General features: G+C 35.8%; 1 protein-coding gene across 41 annotated transcripts in view; it reads right to left on the bottom strand.

Moving 5' to 3' along the window:
• RIMS2 (regulating synaptic membrane exocytosis 2) overlaps positions 1 to 18,882 on the bottom strand; it is a 449,594-nt gene that overhangs the window by 232,418 nt on the left and 198,294 nt on the right. The window lies entirely within an intron of this gene.

Raw genomic sequence — 18,882 nt, 5'->3', positions numbered from 1 at the left:
TGGTGGTGCTTGCATCTTCCAAAACGGTTATTAAGTTAAAAGTCTCTCTTCTTAAGGGCAATACTTCAACCAAGACTAGCAGAGATAAAAAAGGCCAAAACATGAAAAAGACTAAAGACTAGATATAAAAAAAAATGTTTGGATAAAAGGTGGTTAATCCCAAAGACTTGAATTAGAGGATTATGGGGCTTTCTGTAAGGCAGATGGTTGTTTACTGATGTCACAGGACATGAAAAATAAGCAGAGGGGAGAAAATGAACAATTTTTCACTGACTAAAGACTTCTACATCCCAAATACACTTAGTAGCACAGGCATTCTTCAAAATCACTCAACAAACTTATTTGCCTACAGACTTTGCAAAGGCACTAAGGAGTTTCGTGTCTCAGTTTTCAGTTATATCCACCCTCTCTTTTCAGCAGTTTGTAACTGCTACACTGCAAGCGTCCTGTGTGGCAAATCTTCACAAGCTGCATTCATAGAGAAAATCACCAACACTCAGAGAAATTATAGCATAGAAAGAAGGTCACAGCTAACAAGTCTTCCCTTTGAAGTGCACCTCAGTGAACAAGCACTACATTATAATGATTCTATTCTCTCATCATTTCCATTTTCAACAAATAATGTGTTGTATTGTTCTCTCTGGCTTAGGAGAGCATTCGATCTCAAATGAACTCTTTCTGCAAATGTGAGTACTGTCAAACAAAAGATAACAATGTGTAGGTTGTTTACTAATGAGTTGTATCAAGAAGCTAATTATGAAAAATTAATTCCCTGTAGATATAAATATCTACAACTGCAATAATAAAATCTGGGACAGAAAACCTTGAGGTTAATTTGGATTAATCGCAATTTTTTATTGTCACTTTACCTGAGCATAGTATTAAAAATTTAAATTCTGAAATCACATTACCTTAGCTTCATAATACATAAGAACTTGTACTGTCAAAAACACTTTTTTCTTATTTTCTAGCTGAATAATTCTAGCTTATTTCTGCTAGTTTATTTTCTAATAAGTTCTAATTGATTTTCTAATAAATTCTAGCTTATTTTCTGGCTAAAAGCAGCACATTAATTACATTTTTTTCTCTTCTATAATTTACACAGAATGTAAGCCTTTTATTCCATGAGGAATTCACATCATGGAAGCAAAACATGTCATATGCTCAAGTTTCAATGCATTAAAATCCTGCATTGTATCATGACATAGATCAACTTTTACAGCACAACCTAGTTTAGAAAAAAGAATGTAGATGACTTGCTTTTACTGCTTAGTCATATGTGTGATGCTATAAAAAGATGTAATCCTTACAACCGTCTTATCAGAGAGATATTTTAACTCTGGACTTCAAAAGTCCATCTGCTATACATCACCAGTCAGAATTTCCCTGGCTTGAATATTACTCTTCCACCAATACATTTCTCTTTTGCAGTGCTGAAACTATATTCACGGTAATACTTTGTTCTAAATATGCTCAAAAAAAGAAATTTTCAGAAAATCATAAAGATAACTCACCAGGCTTCATTTTGAAGTATTTGTATAGATGTCATTCAAACACCTCTTTGAATAATATCAATGTATTTGGAAAAAAAGACTGCAAATTTGAATCGGTGATGAGGCAGAGCTTTGCAAAAACATTGCAGTCTTGGCACAGACACAATTAATAATTATGTGCAGATGATTTTCACAGCAGATGTAAAAGTGCTTTACTTAGTCACATCTGCACAGACATTTGAGAACAGACTTTATCTGGTATGCCAGTGCATTAGCATAGCAAAGGTTTATCATACTAATAACTAATCATAGTTTTGGCTTCCTCTTAAAGAAAATAATCTGGACTTTTCTTAAAGGCAACAAATATTTAATTCAAAATTATGTGTCCCAGGAAAAAACAGTTTTGACTTTCACGACTTTTTTCCAAATAGAAATCAGGAAAATATAAATACTGTAATTGAAAGTGCACAAGCAAGCAAATTACTTTCTTCTCTATATTTCTTTTAATGTTTTATATTATATACCAAGCAGAAGTTGTTTTAGGTATTTTACAGGTCCTCTACATAAATGTGGACTTGCTTCAAAGTCACATATTAAAATATTTATTACTTAACAATCTTTTTTCATTCATACTTGTGCCTTATATTAAAATTGTCCATCACTTTCCATTTTTATCTAGTTTTACTTGAGAAGATTTCTTAAGAAAATTGGGTCAAATGACAACTTAAAACTTACACACACTGTCATGTTCAGCATCTACTGGCTTCTAGCAGAAAAATCTACTCTTCAAACATTAGCCCTTGCAAGAAAGTGGCTGAGCATTTGTATCTGTTAAAATAAGTTACCTTGAAAGTGCTTAAGTTAACTGGATTCATTTTTTGTACTTAAAACACAAATCCTCACTCCAATTCATGCATATGAGATATTTCCTACTAAATTCAGGAAACCCAAAATATTCTGACCAGAACAATTCAACAGAAAATAATCTGTCTAGGTTTTTGTGCAAAATCTTCCAACACACATTTAAAATATAAATTTATTTTAAAGTTAAATGTAGGAAATGCACTCTGATGGCTTTATAATCAATGATAATGCCCCTCTCAACATAGAAACTGAAACTTGGCTACACCTAAAAAAAGGAAGAAAACTCCCACTGACTGCAGAGCCTATATTTCTCTACTGCAGAGCAACGTGGAGATACTACTGGCCATCAGGGATCTGCAGCTCTCACCTTGCCATCCTGGAGACAAAACCTTTGCTTTCAGACTGCTTTATTCACTGTTACTGATGGCACTGCTCTTCTTGCTGATTATCTGTATGGGTCACACCAGAAACCTGTGAGGTGCTTGGCTGGGTGAAACAGCCTTCAGGAACACACTCACAATCACTATTACATTTCCTCCTTCACTACAATCCATTTCCTTTTCTGTCATTTTCTTTAGTTCTATATAACCAGCTCCAAAACTGCCCAGCATTTGAATTGACTTCATGCTATCACCACCATCATAACTAGTATGAGAAACTCAGACATAGTTAGCAGTATTGTCCAGACTGATTGCAAAAGGAAAGGAGGAGAAAAGCAAAGCAATTAGTATAGCCCCAAACAAAAGTCTGGAGATTAAAGACTACCTATTCTCAAATATAATGTTTTCATACTCCTGTATCTATTACCTACTGCACCAAACAAAAAAATCACCAAGGGAAAAGGAGTTCCCCTATTTGTTTTGTTGTTGGTGGTGGTTTTTTGTTTTTTTTACAAGCAGCATGATCCTGAATTGAAGAAATAAAGTTAGCAAATATAAATGAGCCAAAAAAACCTCATTTTATTACCCCTCCTTTTCCCCAGTAGTAACAGTTCATACATATGAGAATCCCTTTAAGAGGTGGAATTTTTTTTCTTCGGGGGATGTTACAGAATATGAAACTAAAAAAGTCATTCATTATTTCATTTCAATATTCCAGTGATCAATTCATTTTCTGTTTTTGACTGTAGACATTAGAGATGTCAGTAGCAATAACTTTTAAAAAATATTTTTCTGTGGAAGAAAAACCTTTTTTTTAAGGGCCCACCAACTGTAAAAAGCTGTTCTGTTGCTGCAACAGTGGAAGTAAAGTGGTACCTTTACACATATTATTCCATCCTTGTAATATGTGTCATCTATACAGACAAAGGGAGGATGGTCAATGTGCTGGTTTAGATTATGATCTGATAAAATTCATTAGAAAGACACCTACTCATCCTTTGATCTGCTCCATTCTGCAGGAGACCAGAAATGTTAGCAGACATGTACAGAGCTAAAGAAAAGTTTCTCAGTTTTGTAGAGAGAACTGAAATTTTCTGCACTAGCGATGTCCTGCATTTTGGGTGAGGGAGGCAGAGGAGATGGAGGTGATGGTTAAGGATTCAGGGCCAGCTTTGTTCTTTCTTCCTTCGGGCCCTGGCTGTCACTGCAGCCTGAGGTGATCACTCAGCTCATCCTCTCCCTGCATTCAGCAGCAACCACTGCACCAAACACTAACCTCTCTTACAGCAGCAACAGCAAGCTCAGCATGCAAAACAATCAACTGGGCAATTTCACCAACCCTAATTATTCTAGGCTGCTGCCTACTTAGATTAGTCCTGAAACTCATCCAAGACATTATCTACACAATCAGCTGCAAAGTCTGACATGCTTTCTTCTTCTACCACTTCTCCCAAAGATGCACAAACAAGCCCTCAGTTGGAAAGGGCATAATTGCATTTATGCAAACTGTGATGATGCTGGTAACCCCAGCCACTCTGTTGAGTTTATTACCAGTCACACACTAAGGTGTAGAAAGGACTGATAGCAAATGCTTGTGTTCAGAGCACACAAGGAGCTGCCACTTACCTCTGAGGATACATTCAATTGCTAATTTTACTCATTTGCATCTTGTTAGAAATTCAAGCCAATCCAAGTAACGGAATACATCAGTCTTAGACACACAGAAAATTCAGTTCTTTTCAGCAAACATTAAATACTTCATTTTTTTAATAGTTCAATGTGTTACTTCTACATGAAAAGTCCTCATAGAGCATGTGATGCCAAGTTTATTGAATATCCATAGTTTATATAAACTCTGTTTTCTGCTTTAGCTCATGGCAAGTACTTTAAGGTAGAAGTACCTTCACAAAGCATTCCAACCTGTGCTCTTTCAGGCAGGCATTACCTGATCACACTGTGGAAGGAATGTGGATTCAAGCACAAACCCTCCCTGGCATCAGCCTGCAGCAGGATCCCCTGTGCCACCAAGAGCTCGGTATTTACCACATCAGAGCTGGCAAGGGACTGCTTTCCCACTTCCCAGCCCATCCCAGCAGTGAGGAGCCTGAAGGTGCAGAAGCTGAGAGGGGACACAGCTGGGACAGCTGGCCCCAGCTTGACCATAGGGGTCATACCATACAATGTGCTGGTCAGCAAAAAAAACTGCAGGGGAAGAAAATAAAATCTGAAAGAACAAAAGTTCTGCAATCCAGAGGAAAAAGGCTTCTTGGCTCTTCTCACTCTTTGATAAATGCATTATTCAAGAAATGGATTATGAAATTGAGCTCTTTTACTTTCTTTCTTCAATATTTGACTTTCAGTTATCATAATCATCATTTTTTCCCTTTTAAATATAATCTGACCATTTCATCAAATTAATACAGCTCTTAGACTTGATGTAGTAAAATATTGTATTGAACTTCAACAATCATTAAGCAATTGCAAGTAAATTTCCAATTTTCAAGTATATAAAAAAATATTTAATTAATAATTTGAGCCTAATTTATGAATCTCTATTTTCTCCTCATATAATTTTAGACCTGCCTCCCCTCACTGATTTTAAATTCACTAAGCATTTTTCTAATAAAATAGTTAAATTATAACATCATATAACTTGTTATCTCTTATTACTGGAATGGTATTGATAGAAATAACAATTATTTTCTGATTTCTTGGATCCTCATTTTAAAGAGAAGGAAAGAATTTACTGTAAATGCAATTGTTTTTGAAATTTTCTTCCAATAAAACATATTGTTCTTTTCTCTGTAGATTTTTTCCTATATAAACTTTTATCAAATTTTAATATTTTTCTTTAAATAATATTAATCTGTTTACAGGTTTGTTAGCTCACAATATCTAGAAGACTATGTTGAAAACCTAAAACAAATCAGCCAGTCCATCAGAGGTACACAGCAATGCATATTCTCAAACATAAATATCATTCTGTAATTAAAACACAGTATAATCTGTTCTGCTTATTTCTTCACATCTTTTAAATTCAAAACTTCTCATATTAAAAGATGGAAAAGACATCTAGCTGAACTCCACAGCACAGCAGTTTTGAGACCTGTTCAGGCATTGAACTAAAATTATTTTTTCTTTTTTAGAAAGGCTCAGTCCTCATAATTATTAATAAAGATTATTCAATTATAATGAGATTAAGTTTTACCATTTGGAGCAATCCTAGGAGCCCAGAATATATATAGTTATGAGTGTTGCTCTCTATTTCTGTTTACACAGTCTTGGGCAAATGCAGAAACTTACACTTTAAGATGATTTAGAATGCATTAAAATTAAGACTGTATCTTTCAAGATGAAGGTTTAAAACACATGCAAGGCTAAATGAATCTTTTCACTGTAAATCCTCACCTTAAATGACAACAGAAATAATCTATTTAAATTAACCATTAAGAGACATAATAGATTTTCATCTCTCCTTCCCACAAATACTGGATGCCTTTCAAGAAATGCCCTTTGATCAAGCACGAGATGTTCTTCAGTAATACAAGTTTATTGAGCTCAATAACAAATTAACAGCATGTCACTGAATGGACTGTGATAAATAGAAGGCTGTGTTAGATGTTGTAATGGTAATTATTCATTCCAAATTCTGTGAAGCTATAAAAACAATTTAGGAAAAACAGCAGAAACATTCCACAGGTCCTAAAGCAGAGCTCTCCTGCTCAATAAATCACTGTCAGTTGATCAAGTTAGACTCTAGACAGTGCTATATTGGTTCTATTGCAATACTACCTAAAAGCAGCACTCAAGGATTAGGACTCTCTTGACTATTCCTCAGCCTGTAATTTGGAAATGCAGCTTCAATTTTATGCTTATGTTTTTATCATAAATATTTTGCAAGTACATGATCCAATGGGGCTGTTTAGCTCAGCAAAATCTGCTTTATTTTTACAGGGAATATAACAGCCAAAGCATGTGAGGGATTATGCTATGTAATACCAAATTTAAACCTCTGATAGGCAGGCCAGATCCCTGGCCTTGAAAAAGAACTACTGTGGACTCCTAAGACATCCAAGTGAGCTTAGTGAGCTGCTGACGAGCCAGCGGGGGTGAAAAAGTTTTGGGGGAGCATGGAAGTGAAAATGCCAGCTACTTAGCAGATACTTGTGGAACCAAAATATTTCTGCACCCCAGCAAGGCTCACCTTAATAAAGAATAAATTGGAGAGGCAGAAGTATGTATCTACCATTCTAGCAGACACTAGAACATCACAAGCTGATGTGATACAGTCCAGTCACAGCTGTGCAACACTTGAACTGCAGCTGTATCCACCAGGAGTCACACTGACACCCTACCCACTCCATCCTCCAAGAACAGTAAAGCTTTTGGGAGCAGTTGTATATGTAACTTCAGTTACACATAAAATAATCAAACCTCATGAAATAGGATCTACAAATGAATACAGATCCAAAGCCTAAAATTCAGGGGGAAACTCAAATCCATCAATCTTCTACAACTGAGTTGAATTCCCTCCTGTCACTTGCTATTAGACAATCCATTTGAAAATTATTTACAACCCCTCTTGACAAATATGATTAGAAAAGATTTGGCAACTATACTAGCTGCAATCATGCAAAGATAAATCTTTAATAACTTCTACTCTTACAACATCACAATTTTCAAAGGCAAATTGGAGAAAAACATTCAGCTAGAAAGATCTAAAGAACAAGTACTCAGAAAAATATAGAATAGCTAAAAGAATTATGAAATATATTAAAATCTAAAAAGTTATTGAAATTTGTTTCACAAAATAAAATTTCTGAAGTTTTGTTTTTTTGAGTTTGCTTATCCCTTTGCAATAAACTGACAAGAACCATGTAATAGAGAACAGGAGAGACAGTTTCTATGGCTTGTTATTGCCAAAGAAATCACTTAATAATGTATTTTACTGCACCGCTGCCAGAGATCTTGACTGTAGGAATTTACTTTAAGAACAATATTTTTACAAGTCAAAATAACTTATGATAACAATCTTAATTAAATTGCAGATGGTACTATCTGAACAATATTTAACAACATTCTCACCAACCAACATAAGGAGTCCTGGGGTCAGCAGGATGTAGAAGACATATCAAGAATACAAAATATATACTGGGTTTTTTGTAATCCTGTACTGCCTTGGTTCAGAGCATTTAAAGGGAAAATCCTCATATGGCTATGAGTATGCATGACAAAACGAGTTGATTTCTTAGGAAAGGTTATATATTACTGGTATACACAGCAGCCTCAAGTTCAGCAGAGCCATAGATACTAGCAACCAAATGCTAACAATTCTCTCCTAAGCCTCTTTGAATTGTGATTTTTGTTCACAGGCTTATAATAAACACTCTGCCAGTTTTCTTAGTGACATAAAAGGCACACCCTCAGAAGGAAGGTGATGCACCACCTCAAATTAGTGTCTTAAGTGTTTTAACATGAACAAAATAAGACATCTTCCTGCAGACCCACTCCTCAAAATGACTGTTACATTTTTGGAATTGCTAGGGCGCTAAAAAAACAAAGAAGAAGAAAAAAATCAGCCTGCAGCAAGGAAAACTACAGCACAGACAGCCAAGACTCACTGATATGGAACCTACAGACAAGGCAGGAAATCTGAAACTGTGCTACAGCCTGTTTCTTTCAAACAGGCGACATGTAACTGTTATCTATAATTAGGAACAAAATTACATAATTACAATGCATTTTCATAGCACTTCTTACAGCACAATTTACTGTTGTCAATAAAAAGGGAACTTCAGCTTCACACAGCTCTGTAAAATGTGCAGCAATCTGCATCTGTGCAGAGTCTGAAGGTCAGTGCCTTCACAGGGTGATGGGAATTCACACTCACAGGACACAAATGTAAATGACTCAAAGAGATAGGGCACTGTGTACAAGGCTCTTTCTAGATATTTAAAAGAACAAAGGTGTTGACTAAGCATTCTGTGCTCTCATTGAATTTCATTGACACACTGAGACTTTACCACTTTTGAAAAACAAAGCTTTTATCTTCCCCCTGAAGAGTGAATGTTGTCTAATCATCTGATCTACTATGGATTGAACACAAGGAAGGTGTTAGTATTAATGCTAGCAAATCAGAATATGAATGTCTTACATCCATTTTTAGTTACTTTGCACAGATAAAAGAGAAGGGAACAGCAGAAATTTAGGCTCAGAAAGTATTGAATGAGAGTCATGTCAAGATGCCTTAATGCGTATCTATTTTTGATGCATTTTTTCTTTCTTACAAAAAACTATTAGTAAAAAGTCAGTATTAAGTAGATAATACATTTTTCTGCTACAAAGTTTGCCATAACCATATATTTTGTGAACTTAACCTACAGCAGTAACACAAAGTATTGGCATTTTCCTAGATGCCTGTTCTCATCTTACACAGGTGCCATAAAAGATTCTTATTTGCACAAGCTTACTGCTTAGAGAAGTCATCTTCTTCCAGAGGCCAAGGTTGAAAAGCTGCTTATCTCACAGGGTAAATGTACACCAGCAGAGCCTCTCTAGTAACAAGGACATGGGCACAGCAGCTCAGCACACACTCATCACGTGAATATTTACCCAGGGTCTCAGCAGCCAGCACTGTGCAGCTCCAGCTATCAGCACTTTAAACTACTGCCCTCCAAACTAGTTTGAATCTGTCAAGATGAGCTGCAGTCATGCCTTGGGCTGCAGTATAGACCTATCTTTAGATAAGATATGTGGTTTCAATTTTAGGAAAAAAGGAATACCAAGAGGCTCTCACCTACTGTCATCTCTCAATATGTCACTTACATCACCCTTTATAACTTGCAATTTTGCCTATGATGCTGCCAGTGTTGCTTGAAAGTCATGCTATTATTTACTGCTCAGTGGAAATGTGGTCCATGAGGCAGCTGAGTTATCTAACAGCTCTTTGTCACTGGGCACAGCTCTCACTCTTCTCCATGCTGCTCCCAGCAGTCTGACTGTGCTCTTTTGTGCCAGTTCTGGCAAAGGTGTGATATGCCACAGTAATTCTTCATTTTATTAAAGTGAAAGGAATGTGTTCATTTGTTGCAGCAGTTTAGTTTCATAAACTAAATTAAAATGTCTCACTAAAACTCAGCTAAATTATGGATTTGGTCCAGATCAACAATCATGAGACAGGATGAGGATGATAGGATGATTTCATTCCAGATGACACAGCTCACCTTATTGAGCCACACTTCAAGATAAAACCTTGTGGTCTCAGTGTCTTGAAGTGGGACATTCACACTTGGTGACTTCTCCACTTTTTATGGGGTCTTTAAATTGGTTCACCCACTCTACTGGCCTGAGTTTCCATGAAAGTTTTATACATTTACAATGAAATTCATGGGTTTGAAGAAATTAATTTTTTCTTGCAATACTACACACAGAAGCCATATAGCAGAAAACCTTCTCCCACTACCTCTGGTTATACTGAATTACATCTATGAAGATTTCAACTACTGACCAGCCTTGGCTTTTGTAAAGGTTCATAGTGATTGGCTTGAGGCAATGGATTACATAGGTCAGAAGACAAGGAACTTTCAGCCTCATAAATATACTTTGTACACTGAAGTGGGGAGGGGGGAATGACAAACCCAAAAACAAACAAACAAAAACAAATTTAAAAAGCAGCCCTTTAAATTGTGCTGGGATACTAGTCTGGAGTTCAAACTTAACTCTGATGACCTTCTTCAGTCAGAAGCTTTCAAGAACAAATTCAATTTCTTCAACGCATCAATATCCTAGCTTTAAAAAAATGGTGGAATTGCAATATTCTTTTTTAAAGTGTCTTAAAATTGTGTGATAACACAGACCATGAAGACTTTTCAAAGGAACTCATCTTTTAGAAACATTCAGTATGAACAGATTTTCAGAATTAAACTTGGAAAACATTAAGACCAAACAATAATATGCAGAAATAGTAAAATTATTAGAAATTATAAAATCCAACAAAATGTACTGCATACATTTACTTCCTAAAACTAGCAAGAACTGTACTATCTAAACATCTTTCATAGTGCATCATAAGCCCAGCCTTTCCTTGTTACAGATGTATACAGAAAATGGCCTATAAATAGGCAAAACAGTAAATAGTCATGGAGGTCTGTGATGAAAACTTTTATTTCATTCTATTTAGATTATATAACTAATGACCATATATTTACATTTTCCAAGTAAACAGATTATATAACTAGGAACCTAAAAGATATTCATAATCCTAATGTTCAGAAAGGCAGAAAGTACAAACACTGGAACTATTTCTTAGAGAATGTTTCTCTAGAATACCATCGATCTGAGCACATTTTCATAAGAATTCATGCCTTCAGTCTGGTCTAAGCCTCAGTGTGTGACACAGGTATTTTTTTATGTACATATTCATTCTGCTCATCTGCCTTTACACATTTCAAAAGAATATCTTAACATAGACTACACTGCTGCATGAATACAAGTTATTAGGTTCACTTTTCTATTGAAACAGATGAGACATTAACCAGAAGCTCCAATACCACACAGGCTTCTTTCACATTCTACTTCTCCATGCTCATAAATGCTACTCAAACATTCCTTGGAAACTACTTACTTCATCAGTGAGGTGAAATGGAGAACTCAGATGTACCTGACTTCCACAGCACTTCTGACAGTTTAGCAAGTTAAATATTAACTGAAATAAACTCTTTTAAAAGTATCTTCACATTGTCTGAAAGCCTGTTAAGTGATACAGCATGATCAAACAAATCATTGCCCAAACTACATGGCTTCAAAAAAGAGGGAAGGGTAAAAAAAAAAAACTATACAAGAGAAAAATTGAAAATTCAGTAAAGGGAAGAAGAACCACTGAGCAAACACTTTGATGGGTTACACAAAGGGGACCAGGGTGCAGTGTAAGTAAGAGCAATCCTGTTGGGGAAACCTCAGTGAAATTTCTGAGAGATATTTCTCCATTTTCCCCTTTCTCTTTTATTCTGTAATGGTTCTGTAAACATGTAACAATGTCCAACCTGGTTCATCTACTAGTTAGGACCAACAGTATGCAGTCTGCTTTGTCCTCTATACAACTGAATATTACAAGATGTCACTATTTTAGCAGAAAAGCATGATATATTTATGTGAAATGTTTTCTGAAGTAAATTGGAAATTAATTTCTTTTAATCATTTCACATTTCAAAGCCACATACTTTATGGCAAAAAAAGAGTTATTATTTATAACGAAGAAAAAGCAATGGGGGCTAAATATGCTTTTCCTTGTGCAATAGTCTTTAACCTTTCCATGAAAAACAGGACTACTTCAGTAGAAAAGGTAAAAGTATTATTATATATGTTAGCATAAAACTTCACTCTTAAGAGAGATGTAGGTACTTTGTATTCCAAGGCAAAATAAATATCTCAACATATAGAGTGCAATGACCCAATCCTCTTCAAACATTTTAATTTAATATTTTCTTAATTATCAAAAATGGCATTATCATTACATCACATTTTTTCTACCTTACCCCTAAAATAAGGATTTTAACATCAGTGGACCATCAGAGGAGAAATTATATTAAAGACAGACAGCAAAAACTTTGAAACACATTTGTAGGGTTTTAAATATACTTTCAAGAGAACATTATTATTGGAAAAAGTTAACTAGAATTTTGAAATGAGCTAGAAATAGGGTGAAATTGCATTCCTAAATCAATAATCAGATTCCTAAGCCTGACTGATGGCCTGATTTTTGAGGCACACATCTTTTGGCACCTGTGGATGGCTCTGACTGGGAAGGGTTTCTGTAGGATTGTCACTGTGATTGCCCAGAGTGTCTGTCTCACCCCTCATCCATGTGCCAATGCCTTCAGCTCAGGACCAGCTTCACTGTTACACAGCAGCTCCTGAACAGCTGCAGCTGAAGCCAGACAGAGAAGGACACAGAAACTGGTGCCACTTTGCCCAGACTATGCATACCAAATATTTCTTGCTGGTGCCCAGATTGTGAATTGCAGTTGGTAAGGCTTGGATGGAGTGAGAACTGTGAAAAGATGGAAAGAACATGCTTTCCTCTGAAAAGCATATGCTTCTTGGTCTCACCCTCAACAACATTCAGCTTAATCTCAAGCAGTTTATGTGAATAACTCCAGGTCTTGAATGGCACATTTTGGGAAGCTTGGGACAACAGGGCTAAAGGCCAGAGCATCTTAGCTACAGTTTTCACATGGATGATATATGTACAGCTCGTTCTGCTTATTTCCCCTTCACTTTGCTTTCTGTAGTCTCCCATACTGATTATCCTATCCTTAAAGAAATATACATAAAAATAAAAACAGAACAAGAAATATGTTTTTACAGAAAATGCAAAAAAACCAAAAAACAAACCCATACAATTGATAAAATATTCCCAACTAAATAATATTGTTTTTAATTAGTTAGTTAAGTAAATTTTTTGACAGTGGCCATTTAGTTTCTGATAGTTAACTAAAGAAGAAACAAAATTACCTGCAAAATTAGTTTAAATATACCATAGGAAAGCACTAACATAATCTAAAACAACACTGAGTCTAATCTGTGATAGACAGAAGTGTTTTATTAGAGCAATAATGATTTCATCAAAGTATGAAGAAAATTATAATTTGAAAAACACACACTTCATGTATTCTGGAAGTATTACATGTTTTGGTTTTTTTTCTTTCTGTGTTGACATTATTTCTGTTTGCTGGGACTCCTCCATAAAAAAGACTACAAAACCAGAGTATTTACATAAATATTCAGAAAACTTCAAAATGAAAACTCCATGATGGCTTATTATTCTATCATTGCATTGTAAAAACTGAAATGTTTTAGACAGAATCCAGCAGGTCTTCATTTTGCCTCATCTGTGCCAAGTCTGTATAAATTATTAGCACTTAGCCCTGATGCAAGATTTGGTAGGCAAGTAAAAATTTCTAACTTAGTAAAACTGAAATAGTTGTATGAAAGAAGTGGAGCAGGTTGAATAAGATAAGCATTACCTACACTGGAAGCCTTCCATTTCATAGGATGTCACCCTTTCCAGCCATGTTTGTACAAATATTTCTTTTCCTTAAAAAGTTAATGGATATTTATTGATTTTATTCAGCAGATATTTCACCTGCCAAGATGGCAAAGGATAGTGAAAAATTATCTTGGAATGATAACTCAAGTTTCTTTTGTTTTCTATTTAAATTTTGAAAAGATAAAAAAAGGGTGCAGAGAAAACAAAACATGTTTTTATGATAGTTTTAATACTGGTCACTCATATAATTCAGTGGTCTACAGTTTCAACTGAGAAAAAACAATTCTTACCTTCAGAACAGAACATTTTCACAAATTCCAGGTGAACCTACATCTTGCAGTTAGTGTCACAAAGGTAAACTAAAGCTAGCTTCCAATGATAAAAATTTTCCATAAGTAAAAAAAATATTAAAAATCATGTTGTTTTATTAATGATAAACTTAATGTCACCTGAACCCACAGATAAGTACAACAAATGCACTAAAATACTTTAGTAATAACTCATAGTTCTTTTGTAGATCATCTCAGAAGATTATTAATCTTTTGCCCAGACAACATTTCTGCTAACACCATAGTTCAAGCAAAATCACAGAGTAAAAGGAAACATGATTAAAGGATTACAGTTTTAATTATTCCTGTACATTTGTTTACAAAAGGTTGAGACTGCAATTTAAGAAAGGTTTTAATCAATAAATTTGAATATTAGACATTTTTGTTTGAAATGGTATGAATTTATTAATGTTCATTTACCTATAATAAAATATTCTGTATGCCCTGATTATAATATGAAAATATTTCTTCTTCCTGACTTCAGGAAATCCCTGTCCATCCTCAGATTCTGAGAAAGCATAATCAGTTACACACCATCTTTTCAGCATGTATTTTAGTATCTTAGAGTACAATCATCATTTTATGAGGAAGCTTCTAATGTTAATATTTACTACCTTTTTGCCTAGTTAGAGTTATCCCATGAAAGTTTCCAGGCTTGATGCATCTGCCTGAATGATTCTGCCAGCAGGAGCAATAATAAGGATGGGAATATGCAGCCAAGAATAGGGAAAAGGAAGGGCTTTTTTTTTATGAGGGATGTTATTGTCATATGCCACTATTATAAATTACTGCAAATTGAAAATTTTTAACAGTAGTCTTCTAAACATTGCAAAAGATCACACCCTTTTCATATCTTCTAAGGAACATGGAAGTGTGTAACTATGAGGTTTGGCAAAACTTTTTTAAAAATTCTCTGCAATTAGAAATTTCTGTAGCTTTAAACATTCTAGTTCTGTGAAAAATATTCTTTTTAAAATATCATAGGCAATACTAATATTTTTAAATAGGTACTTCTTAGTCAATGTTGTAAGAAGTACTTTTAAAGCAGTGGCTTTTCATGGCTTAAAAATATATAGAGAAAAGTGTAGTATTTCTTATCTCTCAATATTTCTTATATTTGCACTTAAAATAGAGGCAGTTTATATGAGTAAGCTTAAAAAATGAAATAATAGTGTTATGAATTTCCAGTTAAACTCTTTATATATTTAAGTTACTTTTACCTTACATAAGAGGTTGAGGTGTCTTCTATAAAAAGAAAAAACTACTTAATTACAAAAACAAAGTACAATATCCTAAACTGCGATATTAAGTGAAATAATAAAACTTTGTCACTCATTGAAGTCTGTTTTAAGAAAGCATGTCAAGCATTTCAATAATCAATTATTCTCTTGATCATTTAAAATTTGTTCTTTGAATTGTAAGATATTTCTATACTGAAACTGTGTGCAAATTCAGTCTCTTCCTTCAACTGCTGCAGCTCAGTCCTGAAATTCTGCCTTCTAGTATAATTTGTTCCAGAGAAGTTAGACTTTCAGGAACTCTCTAACCTGAATGAAACACATTTTAGAAACAATGACCTCGTTCTGATCTAATTTAGCGCAGTGTAACTTTGAAGTCAAAGTTGTTGAAGATGCATGAAACTGGCACAAGCAGGATTGAAATCAGGTCCCTTATCTCTCTGAATTTAAAAGTGAGAGCTCTGTGACGGAGTCCCACTTCTTTGGCATCTCTGCTCATGTAAGACATGCGCTGTTCTTGCAGTAGCACTCGGGAAATGTGCTTTCTGCTCCTCACACCATGAGCTATCATACTTTTTCTAACTTTTGACAAGCATATTGTTTCAAGTAGACATAATTCTCCATCAAGAAGTAAATTGGATATCTACCAGATTGGTTTCAAATCTGCAAGAAAACAAGTAGGTCCTGGAAGCTGTTCCAGACATGTGGATATAAAAACTTTTATCATGAAAACAGGAAGTTCTTCATATGTTTGTAAATGACCATGCAAGGTTATATATGTTTGTTTTCTGTGTGCTTAGTGACAAAGAACAGCATATTTCCACCTGGTCCTGCAAGTACAGGCTGCTCACACAGCCTGCATTCTGCAGCTTTCAATCAACAGCACAGGGATGATTAATATTTAAAGACTGCTCAAGTCTATACACAGGTTTTGTTGGGGGTGTTGGTGAACAGCTGGATGAATATGAGCTGGTTGAATATGAGCTGGCAGCATGCCTAGGTGACTAAAAGGGCCAGTCACATGTTGGCTGGTATCAGCAATAGTGTGGCCAGCAGGACCAGGACAGTGAGCATCCTCCTGTAGTCAGCATTGCTGAGGCTGCACTTTAAATACTGGGTTTGGTTTTGGGCCCCTCAAAAGACAGACATTGAGGTGCTGGAGCCAGTCCAGAGAAGGGTAACAAAGCTGGTGAAGGGTCTGGAGCACAACTCCTATGAGGAATGGCTGAAAGAGCTGGGGCTGCTCAGCCTGGAGAATAGGAGGGGACCTTATCTCCCTCTACATCTACTTGAGAGGAGCTGTAGTCACATGGGTGTGGGACTCCTCTCCAAAGTAACAAGGAACAGAATGAGAGGAAATGGCCTCATGGTGTGGCAGGGGAAATTTAGACTGGATATAAGGAGAAAAATCTTCACCAAAAGGATTGTCAAACCCTGGAACAGGCTGCCCAGGGAACTAGTGGATTCACTATTCCTGGAAGTATTTAAAAGGCATGGATGTCACACTGGTTTAGTGGTGAACTTGTCATTCTTAAGTTAACCATTGGACTTTATCCCAAAGATCTCTTCCAACCTAAAGGATTCTATCTTTCTATGCATACGAGTTTCTTTGATAATAAAAACTAACCAGCTATCATGCTTTAATAAAATAAGAGTGAAAGCAAACACTGAATTTAAGAACTGACAAAACACAAATGTATTTGGCTTTCCCACCACAGATTCCACCCACATTAGATGTCATCCACCATTTGTGCAAACAAGTACCTCTCACAGGGTGCTTTGAAAAGTGGCTGGGAGCATGGTATGCATGTATGCCTGAACTGTTTACCGTCACTGGAGAATCTACTATGTCCTACTTTATACTTAGAACAAATTAGGCCAATATTTAGAACTATCATGCACCTAGATTTCCTTGAATGAATTCTCGTATTCCATGTAGAGACTGCCTCTTGCTTAATCCCCAGAGTTTGAAAGATTTGTAAAGACTTATAGGGCTTTTAAGACCCTCAAGTGTTTGGGGAAGGTGCAGACACTTCAGTGCAGGTCACCTCTTCCATGCCTGTGTTCTGAGTGGGGGTACAACAACCCCAAGGATCACAAGTTTTCCTGAGTCTCTTCAGATTTGTCCTTTGGCAGACTGTAGATGTGACAGTATTGCCATAAGGAATACCTGGGCAGTGGTACTATTTGATTTTCTAAATTTACCTATAAAGCCTGTGGACACACAGAATTAGTCAGTAATACTCTGCTTCACATCTGCTTCACACTGGCTAACAAATTATGGGGGCCCTTTAAAACCTCCCCTAAGACCTCTTCCTTAGAATTGAACAGAAACATCAAACTGAACATGCAGGAAAAAAATACTTTAACTGTCCCCTACAACAGAAGACACTTAAATTGGACAAGCAATGTAGAAAGGTTGGCCTAACTTGCACACCACAACATTCAGCTTTATTTGCACCTCTGCAGGTGACATAGTTCAGTTCTCAGTCTCCTACAATACCATCACAATTGTTCTCTTTTTATAAGCCATGTTTCTCAGAGCCTTAAAACTGCACCATGTAAACTGAGATGGTTTTAGAAATAATTGGTGATTTGAACAGTCTAGAACATATATAAATATGTCATTATAATCCCTGGGTTTGATGATGGAGGATTTATTTTAGAGCTACTTAAAATTTATGATTTCATGAAAAACAATGGCATTTCAATAACTGCTTTTCTCCAATATTTTAAGCAATTTTGATCTTTCATTCCTAGGAAAAATAGCACTACACTTAATATTTTGGTCCAAAACATAGGCAACTTCTTTTTTTCCTCTCTAAAGTGTATTTCCTAAGACAGGCAGGAGGTCCTGTCATGGAGATATAGCTTTGAACTGTTTGCTACACTGATCTCAGGACCAGCAATAAGTGTTGTAAATGGAGACATCTTTGCAGTTCCAGATCTCTGATATTCACAGAAAGAAGGGTCTCTTACATAATGTGCAAAAATATTGTGAATTTCTGAAAAATTTGAATAATACAGTAAGAAAGAACTGTTCATGCTCTTCACAGAAAAAGGCAGAGGCTATCTGTTAAATTGGTGTTTGGTTATGTCAGTAAAGACAGAGTTTCAACGTCTGTGAAGACCTGCACAAAATTCACTCTGAAAAATACGTCTAATTCTGGCACAACCTAAGTTTTAAGTAAACACATTTTTAATCTCAGCTATATCCATTTAACACTGTTCTCATGCATTGTTTCCTGAGCTTCTAAAGAATGAACTCGACTGTCACAGTGTCAGCTCCCAACCATGGTCTTAGCACATCTTACCCACCAAATACCATCTCAGCCCTTCACGTCAGTGCTAGCAGGGCCACGTTCCTTGCTCAGGGAGTCACAGTCCCACTTTGCAGAAAATTCCACTCCAGCGGTTAAAGAGCAGGGGAGAAATAGGAGTGTCTGAGGATATTACTCGATTATTTGACCAGGGCTGCCGAGGCTGGCTCTGCTCCCAGGTACAGGTGTTAGTGCTGGAATGGCTTCCTGG

The sequence above is a fragment of the Cinclus cinclus genome, chromosome 1 (genome assembly GCF_963662255.1).
Source record: "Cinclus cinclus chromosome 1, bCinCin1.1, whole genome shotgun sequence".
NCBI classification, from domain to species: domain Eukaryota; kingdom Metazoa; phylum Chordata; class Aves; order Passeriformes; family Cinclidae; genus Cinclus; species Cinclus cinclus.
Note: the sequence above shows the minus strand (reverse complement) of the source record. Positions and strands in the feature narration are given on the sequence as shown.